This window comes from Schistocerca americana, chromosome 10, assembly GCF_021461395.2.
Source record: "Schistocerca americana isolate TAMUIC-IGC-003095 chromosome 10, iqSchAmer2.1, whole genome shotgun sequence".
Taxonomy (NCBI): Eukaryota; Metazoa; Arthropoda; class Insecta; order Orthoptera; family Acrididae; genus Schistocerca; species Schistocerca americana.
In genome coordinates, this window is record NC_060128.1 from 152724247 (window position 1) to 152735803 (window position 11557).

Sequence of the window (11557 nt, forward strand, 5' to 3'; positions counted from 1 at the left end):
CGCCTGAATCAGCCGAGGAAATACGTCGTGAAACTTGTCGTGCGTTGACGAAATCCAAGCCGATGAAGTCAAAATCAGCAGTAAAGAGAGGGCGGCCATTCGTGATCTGAGGGAGCGCTCTGAAATTGTTGTCTTACCGGCTGACAAAGGCAATGCTACAGTTGTTGTCTCCCATAAGGACTACACTGATAAGACGATTCCTACCGGAAGATCAGCGTTGACCTTACAAAGAAGGTGGAGAACAAGACGAGGGCGCTTCTCAAGGACGCAGATTTACCGGAGGGTGACGCTAAGAAATTGTTACCCCAAGGTCCGGTACCGCCTAGACTATATGGACTCCCGAAGGTTCACAAAGAGGGGGTACCATTACGCCCCACTGTCAGCAACATCAGGGCACCTACATATTTGTTGGCCAAATACCTGACGGGAATATTAAGTCCTTATGTGGGTAAATGCCCTCATCACATCCGTAATTCCGTGGATTTTGTTAAACGCCTTGATAGCTTCAGGTTGGATGAGTCAGATATCATGGTGAGTTTTGACGTCGTTTCCTTGTTTACGAGGGTACCCCTGCGAGAGTCACTAGAATTGATTAGTCAGAAGTTTGACGAGAAGACCACTGAACTCTTTAGGCATGTCTTGACTTCCACGTATTTTCTTTTTAATGGAGAATACTACGAACAAACGGAGGGAGTCGCCATGGGTAGCCCACTCTCACCGGTGGTAGCGAATTTGTACATGGAGAACTTCGAGGAGGAAGCCCTGTCGTCATCCGTATGGAAGCCTACTTGCTTTTTCCGTTACGTGGACGACACGTTCGTCATCTGGCCACATGGTATGGATAAACTCCTTGACTTCCTTAGACATCTGAACTCCGTACACCCCAACATCAAATTCACTATGGAGACTGAAACGGAGGGTAAATTACCTTTCCTTGACGTCTTGGTCAAGAGAAGGGCTGACGGCACCCTAGGTCATGGGGTGTATCGGAAGACTACGCACACTGATCTGTATTTGCACGCAGACAGCTTCCACCACCCTTCACAGAGGATTGGGGTACTTAAAACTCTAGTACATAGGGCGCGCACTATCTCTGACGCAGAGAGTCTACCCCAGGAATTGGAACATCTGAGAACTGTATTACGAAAAAATGGGTACTCAGAGTGGCAGATTCAACGTGCTCTCCGCCCAACCACTGCAGCACAACCTGTTGAGATGGATGAAGTCACGAGGGAGGAGGTAGGCACTGCATTTATTCCATACACAGGCGCACTCTCGGGGAAAATCGCCTGCATTCTGAAGAAACACCGGGGCGGAACTGTGTTTTGTCCTCCAAATAAAATTCGTGCACTGGTGGGGAGCGCCAAAGATGACCTCGGTTTGAGGAAGGCCGGCGTGTACCAGATTCCGTGTCAATGTGGCAAGTCGTATATTGGTCAGACGATGCGTACCGTCGAGGATCGATGCCGTGAACACCAGAGGCACACTCGACTGATGTATCCGAGCAAGTCGGCGGTCGCTGAACATTGTTTGTCGCAAAATCACGCCATGGAGTATGACCGCACGAGGATTCTGGTACAGACGTCGAGATACTGGGACAGCGTTGTTAGAGAGGCCATCGAAATTCGCACCAATGACGACCTCATAAACCGTGACTGTGGCTATAATCTTAGCAAGGCTTGGGAACCAGCGATCGGGTTAATCAAGAGTAAATCGAGCAAACGTGTAGTTGTGACGACCACGGCGGACAGAGCCATCACACCGACGTCATCCCAGACGCCGTCGCAATCTGTTCCACCGCGCGACCGTGGCGCGGGGCGCGGACGGAGGAAGGAGCGCGCCGCGGGAGACCTTTCCCTCCGAGCAGCCATAGCGTACGGATCTCCGTGCCGGCACGTTCACAGGAGCTCAGTCCGTCAGTTCACCTGATGATGGCGACATGTATGATCGCCGAAATATTGTGCCCGTTGGACACTATAGACCGGCAGCATACCCGTGGCTATTTTAATTCTCGAACTGTTATTAACCTGTCTGATAAAGTTTTGTCGAAATTAGACATTTCTGTACTAGCTAGAGGAGGCAATTTTGCCGTGACGCCCGAAAACGTACCCACAGAGGATATTGTAGCAAATACTAAGGCAAGTATCCTTCAGGTTCCATAGCAGTCCGCTGACGTAATTAGGATGGAAACGGCTAGGATGTTACGTACATGTATGCCACCTAACAGTAATTTGTCACAGGCACAAAGGAAGGTGCTGAGGGATATAAAGGCAGATAAAAACATTATTGTCCTTAATGCAGATAAGGGTAATGCCACCGTCATATTGAGCAGAGAGGACTATCATGGAAAGATCAATGATATTTTGGTTCCCTCCAGTTGCAAAAAAGTCCAGAAGGATCCGACTATGGAGATTTTAAGAATGACCAATCGTCTGGTGAAACCGTCTTCATTCGCTTCCGACGGTATGAAGCTGCTTTGTAAAACAGAATCATACCACCTTTGGTTACCCAAAGTGCATAAACGTGACGTTCCGTTGACGCCAACTGTCAGCGCTATAGGCGGACCAACACACGAGTTAGCTAGGCACTTTGCCTCACTGCTGCAACCTTGTGTTGGTAGAGCGGACAGTTATATTAAAAATTAAGCTCATTTCATTGACAAGTTAAAGGAAATGAGCGTGAGACCGGGTGATATCCTCGTCAGTTTTGATATATTGTCGTTATTTACCATGATTCCGGTAAACAATGCTATCTTATGCATAGCGGATATTTTTCCTACCGATATTGTGGCATTATTCCGACACTGCCTCACCACAACCTACTTTCAAAACAATAGTGACTTTTATGAACAGATTGACGGGTTTGGCTATGGGCAGTCCTCTTAGTCCTGTTGTTCTTGTTGTCTTCAGTCCTGAGACTGGTTTGATGCAGCTCTCCATGCTACTCTATCCTGTCCAAGCTTCTTCATCTCCCAGTACCTACTGCAACCTACATCCTTCTGAATCTGCTTAGTGTATTCACCTCTTGGTCTCCCTCTACGATTTTTACCCCCAACACTGCCCTCCAATACTAAATTGGTGATCCCTTGATGCCTCAGAACACGTCCTACCAACCGGTCCCTTCTTCTTGTCAAGTTGTGCCACAAACTTCTCTTCTCCCCAGTCTTATTCAATACCTCCTCATTAGTTATATGATGTACCCATCCAATCTTCAGCATTCTCCTATAGCACCACATTTCAAAAGCTTCTATTCTCTTCTTGTCCAAACTATTTATCGTCCATGTTTCACTTCCATACATGGCAACACTCCATACAAATACTTTCAGAAACGACTTCCTGACACTTAAATCAATACTCGATGTTAACAAATTTCTCTTCTTCAGAAACGCTTTCCTTGCCATTGCCAGTCTACATTTTATATCCTCTCTATTTCGACCATCATCAGTTATTTTGCTCCCCAAATATCAAAACCCCTTCACTACTTTACTACTTTAAGTCTCCTTTACTACTGCTGTGGCTAACCTATTTATGGATTCTTTTGAACAACTGGCGTTGCAGACTGCCAGTAAGAGACCAGCCAGATTGTATCACTATGTCGATGACACTTTCGTGGTATGGACACACAGAGCAGAGGAGTTGCATGCCTTCCTGACACATTAATCCGAAAATCCAATTACTATGGAGACGGAGAGTAACACGCAGTTGAATTTCCTGGATGTGTCTACGATTAAACGACGGGCCGGAACGTTGGGCCATAAGGCGTATAGAAAGGCCACACATACTGAGCGTTATCTGCATGAAGAGTCAAACCACCACCCTAGACAAAAAGAGGTGTAATGAAAACCTTGGTAGACAGGGCGTACAAAATTTGTAAACCTGTTTATTTAAAAGATGAGATTGAACATCAACGGTCAACTTTCGTGAAGAATGGCTATTCTAGCAAGGATATAGATCAAGCACTTCGCTCTAGGCAGAGAATCAGGAGCAACGACGAACAACAGTCGCCAATTGGCAAGGTTTTTCTTCCGTTCATTAGTAAGGTCACAGATCGTATTGGGAAAGTTTTAAGCAAGTATGGAGTGGAAACTATTTTCAGATCCACCAGGAAAATAAAAGAATATTTAAGATCGGCAAAAGAAGCACGACACCCTTTGGCTACACCGGGGCTATATAAAATTCCTTGTAGTTGTGGACAGGTTTATGTCGGTACCACAAAGAGAAGTGTGAACACCCGTCTTGGTGAACATAAGAGGAATTGCCGCCTGGGTCACACAGATAAATCGGCCGTAGCGGAACATGTTTACCAGGAAGGTGATCATGAAATAAAATTCTGCGAGACGAGCGTCATATCAATAAACGCGCATTACGAGGTGCGGCTAGAAAAAAACCGGACTGATGCTGGAAAAAACATTTATTTACAATTTCATGTTATCTCCTTCAATGTACTCCCCTCCTCGGTCTCTACACCGCTCCATACGAATTTTCCACTGTTCATAGCAATGCTGCAGATCATTTTCGGTAAGTCCATACATTACTTCCGTCGCTTTTTCTTTTACTGCTTCAACAGTCTCAAATCCAGTTCCTTTCAAAGCTGACTTGACTTTAGGGAAAAGAAAAAAATCACAGGGGGCCAAATCAGGTGAGTGGGGTGGATGATCTAAGATGAGAATGTTGTGTTTTGCCAAAAACGTCTTCACTGACAACGCACTGTGAGCTGGGGCATTGTCTTGGTGAAGGATCCATGACTTTTTTCTCCACAAATCGTTCCGTTTTCTCCGTACTCGCTCACGTAGGGTAGCCAGGACGCTAATGTAGTAATGCTGATTCACTGTTTGTCCCTCTGGTACCCAATCAATGTGCACAATCCCTTTGATGTCAAAAAAAAAAACAATCATTATTGCCTTGAATTTCGATTTTGACATTCGTGCTTTTTTTTGTCGTGGAGAACCAGGAGTTTTCCAATGCATCGATTGGCGTTTAGTTTCGGGATCGTAAGTAAAAAACCAGGATTCATCGCAAGTAATAACATTTTGTAAGAAGGTGGGATCACTTTCAATGTTTTCCAGGATGTCAGAACAAATCATTCTTCGGCGTTCCTTCTGTTCAATTGTGAGACACTTTGGAACCATTTTTGAACACACTTTGTTCATGTTGAAACTTTCATGAAGAATCTGCCTAACACTTTCCTTGTCAACTCCTGTTAACTCAGACACTGCTCTGATTGTTAAACGGCGATCTTGTCGAACAAGTTTACCGATTTTTTCAATGTTTGCATCAGTTTTTGCTGACAATGGTCTGCCAGTGCGAGTGTCATCACTGGTGTCTTCGCGGCCATCTTTAAATCGTTTAAACCACTCAAACACTTGTGTTCGCGATAAACGATCATCGCCGTACACTTGTTGTAACATTACAAACGTTTTACTTGCAGATTTTCCTAGTTTGAAACAAAATTTGATGTTAACACGCTGTTCTTTCTGTACACTCAACATTTTCCGACGCACAGACAAAACGTCAACCACTTAAAACAGACGCCACGGGCAGACTGAGTGCAGGAGGCAGATGAAACTCGAGCAGTAGGCGGAGCGAGAGTCACGTGACAGGCCACGCGACTTTCAGCCTTATTGCATTCGTTTTATTGTTTCACCAGTACTAGTCCGGTTTTTTTCTAGCCACACCTCGTATAATGCACTCATGTATAGAGAGGCTATCGAGGCTGATAAACACCGTAATAATTTCAACAGGAAAGACGAAGGTGTTAAATTGGATAAAATTTGGATGTCAGCGTTGCACCGCAAGCGTGACGATCGATTACTTTCAGTCGAGGATGTTGGTCTTACCAGAGACAGTCTCATAGCCGACGCCACGTGATGGACAGTGACGCCCTCTGCAGTGCCTATGTAATCAGCGCTTCCTCGAGTTCTCTTCGCATTTCGCCGCTTTACCTCGGAGGATGTCTCCCGCAGTTGGAGACGAAACGTCAGGGGAGTTCTATACATCGACCACGGCGTATAGGCCCGGAACATTTAAGTGAAGACAATACCGGCCGTGAAAGCCTACATTGTATGAACATGAACAGATATACGAGTGGTCAACATAATGTGTGCCATACCATCACCATTAGTGGTCCTCCTCGATATCGGTCTCTTGCCACAATGTTCGGACCTCGAAATCGTGTTCCACATTCCCTTCATTGACTGGAATACTCTCTTTCAAATTTTCGGAAGGTGGCAGGGGCAAAATACAGGGAGCGAAAGACTATTTACAATTTGTATAGAAAGCAGATGGCAGTTATAATAGTCGAGGGACATGAAAGGGAAGCAGTGGTTGGGAAAGGAGTGAGACAGGGTTGTAGCCTCTCCCCGATGTTATTCAATCTGTATATTGAGCAAGCAGTAAAGGAAGCAAAAGAAAAGTTCGGAGTAGGCATTAAAATCCATGGAGAAGAAATAAAACTTTGAGGTTCGCCGATGACATTGTAATTCTGTCAGAGACAGCAAAGGACTTGGAAGAGCAGTTGAACGGAATGGACAGTGTCTTGGAAGGAGGATATAAGATGAACATCAACAAAAGCAAAACGAGGATAGTGGAATGTAGTCGAATTAAGTCGGGTGATGCTGAGGGAATTAGATTAGGAAATGAGACACATAAAGTAGTGAAGGAGTTTTGTTATTTGGGGAGCAAAATAACTGATGATGGTCGAAGTAGAGAGGATATAAAATGTAGACTGCCAATGGCAAGGAAAGCGTTTCTGAAGAAGAGAAATTTGTTAACATCGAGTATTGATTTAAGTGTCAGGAAGTCTTTTCTGAACGTATTTGTGTGGAGTGTAGCCATGTATGGAAGTGAAACATGGACGATAAATAGTTTGGACAAGAAGAGAATAGAAGCTTTCGAAATGTGGTGCTACAGAAGAATGCAGAAGATTAGATGGGTAGATCACATAACTAATGAGGAGGTATTGAATAGGATTGGGGAGAAGAGGAATTTGTGGCATAACTTGACAAGAAGAAGGGATCGGTTGGTAGGACATGTTCTGAGGCATCAAGGGATCACAAATTTAGCATTGGAGGGCAGCGTGGAGGGTAAAAATCGTAGAGGGCGACCAGGAGATGAATACACTAAACAGAGTCAGAAGGATGTAGGTTGCAGATGAAGAAGCTTGCACAGGATAGAGTAGCATGGAGAGCTGCATCAAACCAGTCTCAGGACTTCAGACCACAACAACAACAACAACAACCTAAGGACAGCAAGCACATCCATGCCCGAGGCAGGATTTGAACCTGCAGCCGTAGCAGTCGCGCGGTTTCGGACTGAAGCGCCTAGAACCGCTAGGCCACCGCGGGCGGCTGTACCATCTGTGACTGCGTACACAGCGATTGTGGATGTGGGACTACTCGGTAAAACTACTCCGTTTGGTAAGTGCCCTGATGTCATCGTTGCCGTCGTTTTTCGTTGACCGAAATTTCATCTTCCGTGCAGAACACGAGCATACGGTCATTTGCTGACAGTTTGTATGATTATATTGCGAATTACTCACAGTACAGGGAAATAGCAGTTTGTTGCCTTAATGTTGGACACCAGTGTACACATGTTTTAAACTTTGCAGTTAAAGGTAACTCAGAAATTTACGTATCCGTCGTAGATTGCTCTTTTCCAAATGAACGCCATATTATCGAGCGACGTGGCGCAATGGTTAACACACTGGACTCGCACTTGGGAGGACAACGGTTCAGACCTGTATCAGGCCATCCAGATTTATATTTTCCCAGATTTCCCTAAATCTCTGCCAGCCGGAGTGGCCGTGCGGTTCTAGGCGCTACAGTCTGGAGCCGCGTGACCGCTACGGTCGCAGTTTAGAATCCTGCCTCGGGCATGGATGTGTGTGATGTCCTTAGGTTAGTTAGGTTTAAGTAATGTAAGTTCTAGGGTACTGATGACCACAGCAGTTACGTCCCATAGTGCTCAGAGCCATTTGAACCATTTTTGAACCCTAAATCTCTCTAGGCAAATGGTTGGTTTGAAAGTGCACGTCCGATTTCCTTCCCCATCCTTGTCACACTCCGAGCTTGTGCTCCGTCTGTAATGATCTCGATGTCAACGGCACGTTGAATCCAATCTTCCTTCCTTCCTTGAATGTCATATCCGTATTTCAAGGTTGAGAGCCTGCTCCGTCTGTAATGATCTCGATGTCAACGGCACGTTGAATCCAATCTTCCTTCCTTCCTTGAATGTCATATCCGTATTTCAAGGTTGTGAGCCTGCTCCGTCTGTAATGATCTCGATGTCAACGGCACGTTGAATCCAATCTTCCTTCCTTCCTTGAATGTAATATCCGTATTTCAAGGTTGAGAGCCTGCTCCATCTGTAATGATCTCGATGTCAACGGCACGTTGAATCCAATCTTCCTTCCTTCCTTGAATGTCATACCCGTATTTCAAGGTTGAGAGCCTGCTCCATCTGTAATGATGTCGATGTCAACGGCACGTTGAATCCAATCTTCCTTCCTTCCTTGAATGTCATATCCGTATTTCAAGGTTGAGAGCCTGCTCCGCCTGTAATGATCTTGATGTCAACGGCACGTTGAATCCAATCTTCCTTCCTTCCTTGAATGTCATATCCGTATTTCAAGGTTGAGGGCCTGCTCTGTCTGTAATGACCTCGATGTCAACGGCACGTTGAATCCAATCTTCCTTCCTTCCTTGAATGTCATATCCGTATTTCAAGGTTCCAGCGTTTGTCCCGCGTGCCTGCGGGGTCCGCTTCATGGGTTCGCTCTATCACGGGCTGCATTTGGGTGGATGTTCACGCATTTAAGGTCTTTATGAATTGTATCAGCCCACTGTTGCTTAGGTTGTCCTTTGGGTCTACTGCCGACGACTTAAGGGTGTAACCCGCCTTGCCAATAGAGTCATCACCGGCCCGTAAAACATGCCCAAACCATCGAGGACGACTCTGACACGTCCTGGATCGGTGCAACACCAAACTGTTTCCTAATACTGTCATTAGAAACGCGATCTAACTTATTGAGGTCCGCTGCCCACCTTTTCCATTACACTGCCTCAACTGTAGTCGGTCATCACTCACAACCATACAAGGTGACTGGTCGGATGACAGTGCGGTAGATTTTTGATTTTAAATTATCTTTCATCCTGCGGCCACAAGCGACTACGGTTGATGTTCGCCACTTCATCCACGCTACCTGAGGCCTGGTGTTAAGCTCTTCGGTGAGTCGGCCGTCAATGGTGATCGTGGAACCAAGGTACTTACACACACGAGTCAAATCTTCACCATTAATATTGATGGTTCCCATTTCATGTCTGTCTGATGTCATGCACTCGGTTTTCTTCAAATTAAGGCGCAAACCGTGTTGCACCGACTGGTTACTCCATTCTTGAGTTAGGCTCTGCAGATCAAGTTTGTTTTCAGCTGCCAGCATCACGTCGTCAGCATAAACTAGGCTCCATGGTAATATCTCTTTAAAAAGTGTCAACAGTAAAAGTCAACAACAATTAGCGAAATTTGCATTTTTAAATTTATTATGGTGCTCATAAAAATGTGGTTATTGAAAGTGCGTTGATATTACCACGAGGGTGGTAACAGATATTTTCAGGTTTTGGACCCTACTTACACATCAGTACCTGTTAAAAAATTGTCTTGTTAATATAAATCAGCAACAATTAACGAATGTTTTTAAAAATTTTTTTTAGAATCGGTATAAAATACCCTACCTGGGTAATGCATGTTAGGGAAGTTGCCTTGATATTGCTAGGGTTAAAACTGCCGCGTATCTCAAAAAGGTTGCTCTGATTACACGACGTTTTAACTTCTGCATGAATGAAGTTAATACTTTTAGTAACAGTGGTCTCCGTCTAAAACTACTGTTTTATTAATTTTTTCTAAAGTACCAGTGCCTCCAGCATTAAGCCACCAATGCTGTTACAAGACAGAGACATCTATGTGGTACTTCTACAGTTGTAGTGCATTGTAACAGTAACACAGTTAGAATTGCGCTCTAGCAAAACTACGGTTCGGTAGGTTTGGTACACTAGGTAAATGACAACGTAATGAATAGTATAATTACCGGTAGTATTGGTGACGTTGGTAGAGAAATAAACATTAATGAATGTGTAAGAGAGAAACTCGGAACATACGACTTCTATTAGTTTTTTTGTTTGTTTTTCAGATAATTAGATCCGTACATCGTTCAGTGTTAGTCCATTGTGTGCTTTATATCCTTACAGAATATAAATTGCGGTTCATAGGTAATAAAAATTAGCTGCTGGCAAAACTTCTGCGATTTTATGTGGCCAAAGCAATTACTTTTCAGGCAAGTACAGTTTACACGCACAAACGTTATATATATATATAAGGTAATTGTTGTAATTTTGTATTCAATAGAATGTTCTTCGTCATGAGCAGATGCAAGAGCTTCCTGTTATTGTTGATAAATGTGAAAGTTGTTTGTGAATAACACAAACATGTTTTATATAAGTTCGACGAAGTATTGAAGCGATGTTTGATATGTTTCTGTTTTACGTCATTTTATTATTTTACCTTTTTGGTGGGGAAACTGCGTTTTCCAGTGCGGTATGTTAAATCTGTATGGTTTACTTTATTTTTACTATAACATCCCTCTATTTCACATTAAAAATCAACAACTTTCGAATAAAAGCTGAAGTATACATTGACAGTTTCACTTTTGCTATAAATACTGTTTATTCGTAAATAACAGGGAGGATAACTATGCAGAACAAATACGTTCCATAGGTTATCCGACCCTTTATATACCCTCACTTCATTGCGAGACGATTCACCGCTTCAGGTTTCTAGTGGAATCTAGTAAGACACTGATCACATACGTAAAGCAAACGATCGTTGCCGGCCGGTGTGACCAAGTGGTTCTAGGCGCCTCAGTCTGGAACCGCGCGAGCGCTACTGTCGCAGGTTCGAATCCTGCCTCGGGCATGGGTGTGTGTGTGATGACCTTAGGTTAGTTAGGTTAAAGTAGTTCTAAGTTCTAGGGGACTGATGACCTCAGAAGTCCCATAGTGCTCAGAGCCATTTGAACCAATTTTTTTGCAAGCGATCGTTATGAGGTAACGCCTGATGGAATACAACGCGTCTAACGTACAGGTAAAGCGAATACTACGTTAACTGACGCAATCTGCCGTAGTCTACGTTTACTTGTGATAGTCTATGGTAGCTTACGCTAGTATTACAACTCTACTTATAGCGTTCAAAGCAGCATTCGGTGCAGAGACTGTGCTACAACACTGCAGGTGATTGTGACATGCGGTCTATTTCCCCTCCCCCTTATTGTGTCCTTCTCCTCCGCCCCCACATATGCATTCACGTCTTCCTTCCCCCTCTTCCTCCCCTCTTCTCTCTCCAAGTTATCACCCCACCCCACTAGCTGGTTGCTGATTCTTACCCCAATAGTACTACTTTACAGATAGTATTATGGTTGGTTAATTTGGGGTAGGGGACCAAACAGTGAGTCATCGGTCGAGTCGGATTAGGGAAGGATGGGAAAGGAAATCGGCCGTGCCCTTTCAAAG